We start from the raw sequence: 15,679 nt of genomic DNA on the forward strand, positions 1-15,679 counted from the left end.
ACTCCATTGTGTATATGTACCACAGCTTTCTTATCCATTCATCTGCTGATGGACATCTAGGTTGTTTCCATGCCCTGGCTATTATAAACAGTGCTGTGATGATCATTGGGGTACACATGTCTCTTTCAATTCTGGTTTCCTTGGTGTGTATGCCCAGCACTGGGATTGCTGGGTCATAAGGCAGTTCTATTTTGCAATTTTTTAAGGAATCTCCACACTGTTCTCCATAGTGGCTGTAGTAGTTTGCATTCCCACCAACAGTGTTAGAGGGTTCCCTTTTCTCCACACCCTCTCCAGCATTTATTGCTTGTACACTTTTGGATCACAGACATTCTAACAGGTGTGAAATGGTACCTCATTGTGGTTTTGATTTGCATTTCTCTAATAATGAGTGATATTGAGCATCTTTTCATGTGTTTGTTAGCCATCTGTATGTCTTCCTTGGAGAAATGTCTATTTAGTTCTTTGGCCCATTTTTTGATTGGGTCATTTATTTTTCTGGAATTGAGCTGCATAAGTTGCTTGTATATTTTTGAGATTAGTTGTTTGTCAGTTGCTTCATTTGCTATTATTTTCTCCCATTCAGAAGGCTATCTTTTCACCTTGTTTATAGTTTCCTTTGTTGTGCAGAAGCTTTTAATTTTAATTAGATCACATTTGTTTATTTTTGCTTTTATTTCCAGTATTCTGGGGGGTAGATCATAGAGGATCCTTCTGTGATTTATGTCAGAGAGTGTTTTGCCTATGTTCTCCTCTAGGAGTTTTATAGTTTCTGGTCTTATGTTTAGATCTTTAATCCATTTTGAGTTCATTTTTGTGTATGGTGTTAGAAAGTGATCTAGTTTCATTCTTTTACAAGTGGTTGACCAGTTTTTCCAGCACCACTTGTTAAAGAGATTGTCTTTAATCCATTGTATATTCTTGCCTCCTTTGTCGAAGATAAGGTGTCTGGAGAGTTTTTTAATTGTAAATTGGTGTTGGATTTTGTTGAAAGCTTTCTCTTCATCTATTGAAATGATCATATGAATTTTATCTTTCAATTTGTTAATATGATGTATCACATTGATTGACTTGCATATATTGATTCCTTGCACCCCTGGGATAAACCCATTTTATCACAGTGTGTGATTCCTTTAATATGTTGTTGGATTCTGTTTTCTAGAACTTTGTTGAGATTTTAAAAATCTATGTTCATCAGTGATATTGGCCTATAATTTTCTTTTTGTGATATCTTTGTCTGCTTTTGGTATCAGGGTGAGGGTGGCTTTGTAGAATGAATTTGGGAGTTTTCCTCCCTCTGCAATTTTTTCGGAACAGTTTGAGCAGGATAGTTGTTAGCTCTTGTCTAAATGTTTGATAGAATTCACCATTGCAACCGTCTGGTCCTGGGCTCTCTGTTGGAAGATATTTTATCAGAGTTTCAATTTAATGCTTGTGATTGGTCTGTTCATAGCTTCTACTTCTTATTAGTTCAGTCTTGGAAGTTTGTTCTTTTCCATTATTGGCATATAGTTGCTCATAATAGTCTCTTATGATCCTTTGTATTTCTATTGTGTCTATTGCCACTTCTCCTTTTTCATTTCTAACTTTATTGATATGAGTCTTCTCCCTTTTTTTCTTGATGACTGGCTATGGCTTGTTAACTTTCTTTATCTTCTCAAAGAACCACCTTTTATTTTTACTGATATTTGCTATTGTTTCTTTTATTTCTATTTATTTCTGTTCTGATAGGTATTATTTCTTTCCTCCTGCTAACTTTGGGGTTTCTTTGTTCTTCTTTTTCTAGTTGCTTTAGATATAAGGTTAAATTGTTTACTTGATGTTTTTCTCATTTTTTTGAGGTAAATTTATATTGCTATAAGCTTCCCTCTTACTACTGTTTTTACTGCATCCCATAGTTTTTGAGTTATCATGTTTTTATTTTCATTTGTTTCTAGATTTTTTTATTTCCTCTTTGATTTCCTCAGTGACCTCTTGGCTATAAAGTACTGTATTGTTTAGCTTTCATGTGTTTGTGTTTTACAGTCCTTTTCCTATAATTGATATCTAATCTTATAGCATTGTGGTCTGAAAAAAGGCTTGATACAATTTCAGTCTTCTAAAAGTTAACCAATGTTTGTTTTCTGATCCAAAATGTGATCTATCCTGAAGAATGGTTTACATGCTCTTGAGAAAAAAACTATATTCTGCTGTTTGGATATGGAATGTCCTATAGATACCAATTAATTCTATCTTGTCCAATGTGTCATTTAAGGATTGTGATTCCTTATTAATATTCTGTCCAGATGATTTGTCCATTGGTGTGACTGGAGTGTTAAAATCCCCCATTATTATTGAATTACCCCTTAATAGTGGTTAGCATTTGCATTATGTATTGAGGTGCTCCTATGATGGGTGCATAAATATTTATAATCATTATATCTCCTTCTTGATACCTTGATCATTATGTAGTGTCCTTCCTTGTTTCTTCTAACAGTCTTTATTTGAAAGTTTATTTTATCTGATATAAATGTTGGTGTTCCCACTATCCTTTGATTTCTATTTGTATGGAATATCTTCTTCCAACCCCTCACTTTAAGTCTGCTTGTGTCTGTTGAAATGAAGTTGGTCTCTAGTAGACAGCACATATAAGGGCCTTGTTTTGTACCCATTTGGCCAGTCTGTATCTTGGCTGGAGAATTTAATACATTTACATTTAAGGTAATTGGTATGTGTGATCCTATAATCATTTACTTCATTGATTCGGATTTGTTTTTGTAGGTCTTTTCCTTTTCTTGTTTCCTGTCTAGAACTTTATAGAGAAGTTCCTCTTGCATTTGCTATAGAGCTGGTTTGGTGCTGAATTCTCTTATTTTTTTTTTTTTCTTATTTATAAAGCTTTTGATTTCTCTGTCAAATCTGAATGAGATCTTTTCTGGGTAGAGTAGTCTTCATTGTAGGTTTTTGTTTTTTTTTTCCTTTCATCATTTTAAGTATAGCCTGCCATTCCCTTCTTGCTGTTTCTGCTGAAAAATCAGCTGTTAAACTTATGGGGATTTCCTTGTATGTTATTTGTTGGTTTTCCCTTGCTTCTTTTAGTAATTGTTCTTTGTGTTTAATTTTTATTAATTTGATCAGTGTGTCTTGGCCTGTTCCTTTATGGGTTTATTTTGTATGAGACTCTCTGGGCTTACTGGTCTTGGCTGGGCATTTCCTTCCCTATGTTAGAGAAGTTTTTGACTATAATCTCCTTAAATATTTTTTCATGCCCTTTCTTTTCCTCTTATTTTTCTGCAACCCCTATAATTCAAATGTTGGTGCACTTAATGTCCCCAATATATCTGAGACTGTTCTAATTTCTTTTCAGTGTTGTTTCTTTATTCTGCTCTCCTTCAGTTATTTCCACAATTCCATTTTCTAGTTGAATTATCCATTCTCTTGCATTGGTTAATTCTAAATTGTTTTCCTCTACTGCACTTTTATTTCAGTTTTTATGTTGTTCATTGTTCTTTATTTCTTCTAGGTTCTTGTTAAATATCTCTTCCATCTTCTCAATCCATGCCTCCAGTCTATTTATCAGTGCCTGTACTTTATTTCCAGAGAAGGCAATGGCACCCCACTCCAGTACTCTTGCCTGGAAAATCCCATGGATGGATGAGCCCGGTGGGCTGCAGTCCATGGGGTCGTGAAGAGTCGAACACGACTGAGTGACTTCACTTTCACTTTTCACTTTCATGCATCGGAGAAGGAAATGGCAACCCACTCCAGTGTTCTTGCTTGGAAAATCCCAGGGATGGTGGAGCCTGGTGGGCTGCTGCCTATGGGGTCGCACAGAGTTGGACACGACTGAAGCGACTTAGCAGCAGCAGTACTTTATTTCTGATGTTTTGGATCTTTCCCATCATTGCTCTGCATTCCTTTTCATGTTCAGTTCAGATGCTCAGCTGAGTCCAACTCTTTGTGACCCCATGGACTGCAGTACACCAGGCCTCCTTGTCCATCACCAACTCCCAGAGTTTACTCAAACTCATATCCATTGAGTCGGTGATGCCATCCAACCATCTCATCTTCTGTCATCCCCTTCTTCTCCCGCCTTCAATCTTTCCCAGCATCAGGGTCTTTTCAAATGAGTCAGTTCTTCACATCAGGTAGGCAAAGTATTGGACTTTCAGCTTCAGCATCAGTCCTTCCAATGAATATTCAGGACTGATTTACTTTAGATTGGACTGGTTGGATCTCCTTGCAGCCCAAGGGACTCTCAAGAGTCTTCTCCAACACCACAGTTCAAAAGCACCAATTCTTCGGTGCTCAGCTTTCTTTATAGTCCACCTCTCACATCCATACATGACTACTGGAAAAACCATAGCTTTGACTAGATGGACCTTTGTTGGCAAAGTAATGTCTCTGCTTCTGAATATGCTGTCTAGGTTGGTCATAACTTTCCTTCTAAGGAGTAAGCGTCTTTTAATTTCATGGCTGCAGTCACCATCTGCAGTGATTTTGGAATGCCCCCAAAATAAAGTCTGTCACTGTTTCCCCATCTATTTGCCATGAAGTGATGGGAACAGATGGCATGATCTTAGTTTTCTGAATGTTGAGTTTTAAGCCAACTTTTTCACTCTCTTCCTTCACTTTCATCAAGAGGCTCTTTAGTTCTTCTTTGCTTTCTTCCATAAGGGTGGTGTCATCTGCATATCTGAGGTTATTGATATTTCTCCCAGCAATCTGGAATCCAGCTTGTGCTTCATCCAGCCCAGCGTTTCTCATGATGTACTCTGTATAGAAGTTCAATAAGCATGGTGACAATATGCAGCCTTAACATACTCCTTTCCCTATTTGGAACCAGTCTGTTGTTTCATGTCCAGTTCTAACTGTTGCTTCCTGACCACGTAGACTGTCTATTTTGTCTTCATTTATTTGGACCAGTGTGTTTTTACCATGCTCCTTCATTTGCTGCATGTTTCTCTGTCTTTTCATTTTGTTTAATTTACTGTTTCTGGGACCTCCTTTCCACAGGCTGCAAATCTTAGTTCCTCTTAGTTATGTAGTCTTCCCCCAGTGGGTAGGGTTGGGTAAGTGCTTGGTGAAGTTTTCCTGGTTAGGGGTTCTTGTGCCTATATTCTTGCAGGTGAAGTTGGATCTTGTCTCTATAAAAGACAGTTTTGTGCAGCCTATTTCCTAATGGGAAGGGCTGTGGAAAGTGTTTTGCTAGCTGTTTGGCACAAAGCATTCAACAGTGAAGCTGGCTGGCCTTTGGTTGGTCCAGTTCTCAGTGTTGAGAGGCAGGCCTTCGGGAGATTTCTCACTAATTAGTATTTCACGGGGTCAGGAGTTCTCTGGTGGTCCAACCTCTTGGACTCAGTGTGTCCAAAAGTCTGTTCTTTATATGTGTGTCTCTTTTGCTGTCTTCCATATAGGGTCACTGTTGCCATCTTTCAAAATTCCATAGATATGCATTAATATACAGTATTTGTCTTTATCTTTCTGACTTACTTCACTCTGTATAATAAGCTCAAATTTCATCCACTTCATTAGGACTGACTCAAATGTGTTTCTTTTGATAGCTGGGTAATATTCCATTGTGTATATATAATACAACTTCCTTATCCATTCATCTGCTGATGGACATCTAGGCTGTTTCAATGTCCTAGCTATTGTAAATAGTGCTTCAGTGAATATAGGGGTATGTGTGTCTCTTTCTATTCTTGTTTCCTTGAGGTGTATGCCCATCAGTGGGATCGTTGGGTCATTTGGCAGTTCTTTTCCCAGTTTTTAAGGAATCTCCACACTGTTCTCCATAGTGGCTGTACTAGTTTGCATTCCCACCAACAGTGTAAGACGGTTCCCTTTTCTCCACACCCTCTCCAGCATTTACTGTTTGTAGACTTTTTTATTATGGCCATTCTGACCAGAATGAGATGGTGCTTCATTGTGGTTTTGATTTGCATTTCTCTAACTTATATGCAGAGTACATCATGAGAAACGCTGGACTGGAAGAAACACAAGGTGGAATCAAGATTGCTGGAAGAAATATCAATAACCTCAGATATGCAGATAACACTACTCTTATGGCAGAAAGTGAAAGGGAACTAAAAAGCCTCTTGATGAAAGTGAAAGAGGAGAGTGAAAAAGTTGGCTTAAAACTCAACATTCAGAAAACAAAGATCATGCCATCCGGTCCCATCACTTCATGGGAAATACGTGGGGAAACAGTGGAAAGTGTCAGACTTTATTTTGGGGGTCTCCAAAATCACTGCAGATGGTGATTGCAGCCATGAAATTAAAAGATGCTTACTCCTTGGAAGAAAAGTTATGACCAACCTAGTTAGCATATTCAAAAGCAGAGACATTAGTTTGCCGACTAAAGTCCGTCTAGTCAAGGCTATGGTTTTTCCAGTGGTCATGTATGGATGTGAGGGTTGATCTCCTTCAGAATGGACTGGTTGGATCTCCTTGCAGTCCAAGGGACTGCAAGGAGATCCAACCAGTCCATTCTGAAGGAGATCAACCCTGGGATTTCTTTGGAAGGAATGATGCTGAAGCTGAAGCTCCAGTACTTTGGCCACCTCATGAGAAGAGTTGACTCATTGGAAAAGACTTTGGTGTTGGGAGGGATTGGGGGCAGGAGGAGAAGGAGGATGAGATGGCTGGATGGCATCACTGACTCGATGGACATGAATCTGAGCGAACTCTGGGAGTTGGTGATGGACAGGGAGGCCTGGCGTGCTGCGATTCATGGGGTCACAAAGAGTCAGACACGACTGAGCGACTGAACTGAACTGAACTGAACAATGAGTGATGTTGAGCATCTTTTCATCCCTCCCTCTTCACAGCAGAACTGAGCAAGTGAGCCTGAATAAGTGGCTACTTTTGCCCCTCATGTCAGGGTAGAAATAAGATACTGAAGAGACTTGCAAACAGAGGAAGCCAAAATAAGCGAAGAAGAGGGGACCACCCTGAAAGTGGCAGGTGCAACAGTTTAAAACCCCAGAGTTAAGCTGAGACTGTGCATTTGAGGATGTATTTTTCTAAGAATTTGTCAGTTTCTTCCAGGTTTTAAATTTTATTGGCATATAGTTGCTTGTACTACTCTCTTATGATCCTTTGTATTTCTGTGGTGTCAGTTGCAATGTCTCTGTTTACATTTCTTTTTTGCAATAGGAATTATGTAGATATTTATTTTGTGTGTATTTTACAAGTATAATTTTGGAAGAATTATTTGACAATTTTCAGCTTTAATTGCAAACTCTATAGACATGTTCAGCAAAAAAAAAATCTTTTATTCTTGGCCCTTTTAATACAGGCAAGTGTCCCATTGCATCTGTATCCTTTGCTATATTTAAGATGGATAACCAAAGAGACCTACTGCATGGCACATTTAACTGTGGTTAATGTTATGTAGCAGCCTGTATGGGAGGGGAATTTTGGGGAAAGTGGATACACGTATATATATTGCTGAATCCCTTTTTTGTTCACCTGAAACTATCACAGCATTGTTAAGGCTAAACCCCAATACAAAATAAAAAGTTTAAAATAACAAATAAGAGATGCAGTCACAGATTCAAGGGCTTATTTAAAAAATTAGATTTTTCTTCCAAATGCTGTTTAGTTTATCAATAACATATTACAAATATTGTTAATGGTTTTCATGACCATCAGTGATTTCCAGAATAAAATCCATTAGTCTACATATTAGGCAGAAATTAGTAAAATAGTATTAAAATCAGGGTTTTTATCCTTTGAATAACAATTCCAGAATAAGACTTCTTTGATTCCAATTTTATAAGGTGTGATGTGGTGTCAGAGGTAGAAAGGATATGAGGGAAGACTGGCAGTGCATGCTGAATTGCAGAATTAGGACAGTGGTTCAAACCTGTCCTTGTCCAGATAATGATAATGTTTTAAAAAAATTTTTAAATGGTTCCTTGCATGTGTACATGCCAAGTCACTTCAGTCATGTCTGACTCTGAGACCCTATGGACTGTAGCCTGACAGGCTCCTCTGTCCATGGGATTCTCCAGGCAAGAATACTGGAGTGGGTTTCCGTGACCTCCTCCAGGTGATCTTCCCGACCCAGGTATTGAACATGCATCTCTTATGTCTCCTGCATTGGCAGTTCTTTACCACTAGTGCCAACTGGAAAGCCCAAAATACATCCTTAATTATGGTATACTGGAAAGGACATTAAAGGATTGATAATTCATCAGCCCTAAATATCATTTAATAAATACCATCAGGGGCCTTAATAAACAAGCAGGGATGACAATGGATGGGGGAAGTGAAGTAAAATGAGGTAAAAAAGTAAAATGAAAAATGGAAGTAATGTGTCTGAATGTTAGGGAATGTGAAAAGGCCACAACAGAAACTGTTTTAGTTGCCACTTGGTCATGCCCTTCCTTCCTATAGGATACCTGTCCCTGGATCACCAAACACCAAGTTTAGAGCACAGTCCAAATAGAGTTCACATTTAAGTGTTTAATAAAATTTGAGTAATTTGGATTGAGAAAGAATACATATCTGATTTAGTAAAATGTATCAATAAATATTCAGAGGTATAGTTTTATTGCATCAAGTAAAAAGAGCAGCAAATTTCCAGTGAAGTAACAACAAGTAGAGGCTTTGGTGAACATTTAGAACTTATTTTTAGGTGGGCAGCACAAGAATTTTCAATAACTTGTAAATAGATTGTAAGCATGCTCCTTCTAGTTCATCAGAACAGTCATTCCTTACTATTTCAACAAGCCAATAAATATAATTATTTTAGTCAGATGTAGCCTTTAAAAATGAAATGTTTCTCAGAACTGTACTATTAAACAGGAGCTACTGGATATGAAACAGGTAATTTATTTTTATCTGGTTTTAATGAAGTATTTATCTCCAACTTATTTACACCAACATTCATTTATAATAAAGACAATGATTCAAATTGGCCCTTTCTCAAAGCACAAATATGAAACCATAGAAAGGTTTAATTAAGTTCAGCTTAGTCAAAAGTATCAAGCAATGATGAAACAATCTGTAAATATGTCTTCAATGAACTGGGCTTCTAAACAGAACAAAAACAGAAAAGTGAAAAACCCCTATCCTAATCACCAATAATGAAGGCTAAGCAATTAATCATATCTACGAGTCCTACATGGCAGTTCTTTCCTGATGGAAAGTCCTGAGATTTCAATCATTGTGACTTTACAGAAGGCAGGTTGGTTTAATGAGAAAATTTACCTTTAATAAAAAGACTATTTTATTAATGAGGGAATTTGCTTTTAATAAAAGACAGTATTTTATTTTGGGTACTTAGTATTTCACAGATCTGCAACAAATTTTGAAGTAGGTAAATATAAGCATTTATTATACAAGCTAATACTTCCCTGATCAGGGCATCCCTGATAGCTCAGTTGGTAAAGAAACCACCTGCAATGCAGAAGACCCTGGTTTGATTCCTGGGTTGGGAAGATGGGAGAGGGAGAGGGTGAGATGATTTGGGAGAATGGCATTGAAACATGTATAATATCATGTAAGAATCGAATTGCCAGTCTATGTCCGATGCAGGATATGGCACGCTTGGGGCTGGTACGTGGGGATGACCCAGAGAGATGTTGTGGGGAGGGGGGTCGGAGGGGGGTTCATGTTTGGGAACGCATGTACACCCGTGATGGATTCATGTCAATGTATGGCAAAACCAATACAGAATTGTAAAGTAAAATAAAAAAATAAATTAAAAAAAAAAAAGAAGGGATAGGCTACCCACTCCAGTATTCTTGCCTGGAGAATTCTGTGGACTGTTAAGTCCAGAGTTGGACTTAACTGAATGACTTTCACTTGATACAAGCTAAAATTCAGACAGCAATTACATCACTTGTTGCAAACTATAGCAGGAATCCTATCATAATCAAGAATAACATGATCTGATCTTTCAGGTTAATCTCTGACATATGTGGGAATTTAATGATGATTGTTTGCAAATAGTCATTAAAAAACCTACTAGATATTACCAAAATTCTACTTTGGGGTATTTTGCAATTCTTAAATCAATCCCACAATGATTATACATACTTTGATATAACCTACTCACTCCCATTACAAATCTGTTTATATATATAATTAATCTTTATAACGAATTAGCACATTATTGATTTTGTTGTTTTCTGCTTTTGGAGTGAATGGATCAGGAAGACAATCAGCAAGCTTTTCTCAGAGCGCTAGGCAGCCTTTAAGTGCAGGTGCTATGCTTAATGCACCATTTATGGTAATTTGGGGGTCATAGGAAAGCAGGTGTACAAATGAAGCCAAGATCTAGAAAAGATGCCTGGATCCAAAAGAGATGGCAGTCTTGCACTAGTCAAAGATGAAGAAAAAAATATATCATCTCAGGCTACAGATCCTCAGCGTCATGCTACAGTACCACAGCTTATGGGCAGAGCTCTGAAAAGAGCAGTAGATTTGTCCCAGTAAAGTCTGTTAAAGTTCTAACTAGATATTATATTTACATTTTATTGAAATGACATCTATAGAAGAAAAATATCTAAATATGAACTATTTGTTCCACATATCATGTAAATTGCTTTAATTGTCACAAGCCTAATTCACTTAGTTCACTATAATTACTTAAAATTCATCTTATCATAACTAGGTTTCTGGGCCAGTCTTTTCAAATATTTGTTTCATTATAAATTTCTTTTTATTTAAACAACTGTCAATTAGTAATAATACAGGATTAAGAGTAGTTAACAACTGAGAAATCATTGTGTTAGAAAATACAGCATTCAAGAGTAAAATTATAGATACATATGTTTCCGAATAGACTGAACAGCACAGCCCAACACAATTTGAGTCAAAGAAGCAAGAGAAAAAATAAAGGCCACAGGAAGCAAATTATTTTATTCTGTATGTATGCTTAGTCACTCAGTGGTGTCCAACTCTTTTCGACCACATGGACTGCAGCCTGCAAGGCTCCTCTGTCCATGGGGATTCTCCAGGCAAGAATACTGGAGTGGGTTGCCATGCCCTTCCTCCAGGGGATCTTCCCAACCCAGGGATTGAACTCATGTCTCCTGCATTGTAAGTGGATTCTTTACCAACTGAGCCACCAGAGAAGACATTTTATTCTAATGTCCCTCAAATTGACTATGGAAGTAAAAAGTTTCTACATTAAAAAACATTTATATAAATTACATGAATTTAATTGTCATAAAAGTCAAATATGTTCTGCATAGGACAAAAGGCATGTATAAGAAACATAACATAGTTGTGGAATGTCATGAATATTAGTAACAAATGAAAAATTAAGTATATGACAGACTGAGCAATTACCGACTCAATGGACACAAATTTGAGCAAATTCCAGGAGATAGTTAAGGACAGGGAAACCTGGCATGCTGCAGTCCATGGGGTCACAAAGAGTTGAAAACCACTTAGTGACTGAACAACAACAAGACTGAGCAAACATTTCAGTTTGGTGTTCTATAACTCCAAGACTATAAACTACTCTTGAGAGCGTTAGCAGGTAGTAAGGCCAGAGGTCCCCAAGTCACGGGAGGAAATAAACTGCAAGTGTCAGGCAGACTTTTTTTCCCCCTTCTTTGTTGAGGAAGCCAGTTCTACCTAAGACTGACCTTTTTTTTTTTTTTCCCTTAAATCTTGGGCTACTAGCTTTGACGTGATGTCGCTCAGTCATATCCGACTCTTTGTGACCCCATGGATTGTAGCCTACCGGGCTCCTCCATCCATGGGATTTTCCAGGCAAGAGTACTGGAATGGGTTGCCATTTCCTTCTCCAGATGATCTTCCCGACTCAGGGATTGAGCCCAGGTCTCCCACATTGTAGGCAGATGCTTTACCATCTGAGCTACAAGGGAAGCCCTTGACTCAACAAACCAATATTCATTTCAATTGTTTTATGGCCAAGTATGACATATCTTTTGCCATTCTAGCTCAACAATGCATATTGTGGGATTGGGGCCTGATGAAACTCCCTCAGTCTTGAGGTGTCTCTCTTATCTGATTAGGAGCTCACTCCAGTCTTCAGTCCATGTGGTTGCAAAGATCCGGACGTGACTGAGCAACTTTCACTTACTAACAGACATAAAACACCTTGCTAAAAACTAGCAGTAGTCTTTCTGTCCCCTCCTTATGTCTATGTTGGAAGCTTTCCCTATCTCTATTGTAATGTAATAAAACGTTGCTACACAAAAAGCTCTGAGTAGTCAAGCCTTGTCTCTGGCCCCAGATCAAAACGTCTCCTCTGGGGGTCATGAATCCTGGCATAGTGCACGGCTCACAAACCACAACCTTTCAATCTTACTATATATAAATGACAAATAACATATAGAGTTTTGTATAGGAATTCTTGTGCTTCTGGTTGGCACATCATCTACTCTTTAATATGTGAAATTAATACAGACAGTTGTGACAAGCTGTGAAAAAAAATGTACTTACAAAAGTGGTACAAAAAGTGGCACAAAATTGAACTCAACAGTTAATGCACATGTACACCTCACATCTTCAACAACAATAGGTATTTTAACACTATAGAACTTAATAAGAATATTAGCTTCAACAGTAGCTGTTAAGCACCAGAGTCACATAAGTTACAACAGAATGGATAAATATTGCCTGAGTAACATTCTACTGTTAAAGCTGAAACAGAGTTAAGGCCATTATAGTTCAAGCACAGGATACAAATCTTTTGGAGTCATGTCTGTATTTGAAATATGTGACTTTTCTTCAAACTTGTGGTCTTAAATTTCTGTTTTACAAAATCCAAAAGGAAAATGTAGAAGAAATCAATACAGTAGAGGTTATATTAAATAAGCTGCTGCTGCTGCTGCTGCTGCTGCGTCGCTTCAGTCATGTCCGACTCTGTGCGACCCCATAGACGGCAGCCCACTAGGCTCCTCTGTCCCTGGGATTCTCCAGGCAAGAATATTGGAGTGGGTTGCCATTTCCTTCTCCAATGCATGAAAGTGAAAAGTGAAAGTGAAGTCACTCAGTTGTGTCCGACTCTTTGTGACCCCATGGACTGCACCCTACCAGGCTCCTCAGTCCATGGGATTTTCCAGGCAAGAGTACTGCAGTGGGGTGCTATTGCCTTCTCCGATATTAAATAAGAGTAACATATAAAGCTATAATTTAATGAATTAAAGAAAGCCAAAACATTAAAATTGTAAAACTTACTTGTTATTTGTTGGAACCAGTGCTACACTAGGAGTTAGGTAATACATACAATTATTTTCAAGTAGATTACTTTACTTTGCTCTAACATGTTCTTTTCACCAGTGCACTGTTAAACTAGTAAAAACTCTACATAAGTATTAGTATATTCCCTTACCAGGGCTTCCCTGGTAACTCAGTAAAGAATTTGCCTGGAGTGCAGGAGACCTGGGTTTGATCCCTGGATTGGGAAGATCCCCTGGAAAAGGAAATGGCAACCCACTCCAGTATTCTTGCCTGGAAAATCCTATAGACTGAGGAGCTTGTTGGGCTACAGTCAATGGGGTCGCAAAAGTCAGACACAACTTAGCAACTAAGCCACATCCCCTTACAAGAGCAGCACACACTACTGCTACCTGCGAAGTTATCACTCTTGAATGACTTAGTGAGTGAAAATAAATAAAAAGCAGAGAAGTAATATATTAAGGGGAAATAATGGGAATTATAAGACACATGCAGTTCAACTCTTTTAATAAACCAGCCAGTTTGCTAACAAGAGATGATTACCATTGAGGAAGGTTGTATGCAGTGGGAATGTGGTCACCAGTGACCTCTGTCTTATCTGTGGCTGTGATATAGCCATACTGTAATTCCAAGAATCAAAATATTTTTTGCCCTTTCAGAAATCATTTCCTTAAAAAATCTGAACCTCTAGGCTTTTGTCTCAGATGAGGATACCTTGCTTTTAATTTTGTTTCTTCAGCTTTCTCTGGACTAGTCACTTTATCTTCCATTTCTTTCTGCTCCTCCATGGAGGCTGTCTCAGGGACTTCCATGAACATACTTCTCACTATGTGGAGGAGACACCAGAAAGAGAAGCAGTTACCAGGTAACCAAGGCTGCCCAGCTGCCTGGTTGCCTCAAGTCTGCTAGACTCCCACCCAACTCCCCAAGCATTTGACTGGGCCACCTCTACCCACCTCCATTTTCATTTCTAATTTTAATGATTTGAGTCCTCTCCCTTCTTTTCTTGATGGGTCTGGCTATCAATTTTGTTTAGTTTGATGAGTGGGTAACCATTTCCTTCTCCAGGGGATCGTCCTGACTCAAGGATCAAACCCAAGTTTCTTGCATTGCAGGTATACTCTTTACTGTTTGAGCCACAAGGGAAGCCCAACCAGCCTTTAGTTGTATTGATCTTTGCCATTATTTTCTTCACTTCTATTTCATTTATTTCTGCTCTTATTTTCCTGTTTCCTTCTACTAATGTTGGATTTTGTTTGATCTTTATTCTCTGATAGCTTTAGGTATAAGATTGTTGTTGTTCTTCAGTCACAAAGTCATGTCTGACTCTGCGACCCCATGAACTGCAGCATGCCAGACTTCCCTGTCCTTCACAATCTCCCTGAGTTGCTCAAACTCATCTCCACTGAGTCAGTGATGTGATGCAATCATCTCTTATCTTCTGTTGCCCCCTTCTCCTCCTGCCCTCAATATTTCCCAGCATTAAGGTCTTTTCAAGTGAATCAGCTCTTTGCAGTGGTCAGGGCAAAGAAATAGAGAAAAACAATAGAGTGAGAAAGACTAGACATCTCTTCAAGGAAATTAGAGAGACCAAGGGAACATTTCATGCAAAGATGGGCACAATAAAGGACAGAAATGGTATGGACCTGACAGAAGCAGAAGATATTAAGATGACATGGCGAGAATACACAGAACTATACGAAAAAGATCTTCATGACCTAGATAAACAGGATGGTGTGATCACTTACCTAGAACCAGACATCCTGGAATGCAAAGTCAAGTGGGCCTTGGAAGTATCACTATGAACAAAGCTGATGGAGGTGATGGAATTCCAGTTGAACTATTTCAAATCCTAAAAGATGATGCTGTGAAACTGCTGCATTCAACATGCCAACAAATTTGGAAAACTCAGCAGTGGCCACAGGGCTGGAAAAGGTCAGTTTTTGTTCCAATCCCAAAGAATGGCAATGCCAAATAATGTTCAAACTACTGCATAATTACACTCATCTCACAAGCTAACAAAGTAATGCTCAAAATTCTCCAAGCCAGGCTTCAACAGTAGGTGAACCGTGAAATTGCAGATGTTCAAGCTGGATTTAGAAAAGCCAGAGGAAGCAGAGATCAAATTGCCAATATCCGTTGGATCATCAAAAAAGCAAGAGAGTCCCCAAAAAAAAACCATCTACTTCTGCTCTATTGACTATGCCAAAGCCTTTGACTGTGTGGATCACAACAAACTGTGGAAAATTCTGAAAGAGATGGGAATACCAGACCACCTGACCTGCCTCCTGAGAAATCTGTATGCAGGTCAAGAAGCAACAGTTAGAACTAGACATGAAACAACACACTGGTTCCAAATTGGGAAAGGATTATGTGAAGGCTGTATATTGTGACTGTACTTATTTAACTTATATTCAGAGTACATCATGAAAAATGTTGGATTCGATGAAGCACAAGCTGAAATCAAGATTGCTGGGAGAAATATCAATAACCTCAGATATGCAGATGACACCATCCTTATGGGAGA

General features: G+C 38.4%; 1 long non-coding RNA gene and 1 pseudogene across 1 annotated transcript; both read right to left on the minus strand.

Annotated features, from left to right (window-relative positions):
* Positions 1–1,034: 1,034 nt before the first annotated feature.
* Positions 1,035–15,057, minus strand: LOC120882229. Its single transcript, XR_005725451.1, has 3 exons — positions 15,048–15,057; positions 3,703–3,708; positions 1,035–3,567 (listed from the first exon to the last, which is right to left on the minus strand). It is a non-coding gene; the product is annotated as an uncharacterized LOC120882229 (long non-coding RNA).
* LOC120882228 lies at positions 13,446–14,270 on the minus strand (annotated as a pseudogene).
* Positions 15,058–15,679: the final 622 nt, after the last annotated feature.

Source organism: Oryx dammah, unplaced genomic scaffold (genome assembly GCF_014754425.2).
Source record: "Oryx dammah isolate SB20612 unplaced genomic scaffold, SCBI_Odam_1.1 HiC_scaffold_23, whole genome shotgun sequence".
Lineage (NCBI taxonomy): Eukaryota > Metazoa > Chordata > Mammalia > Artiodactyla > Bovidae > Oryx > Oryx dammah.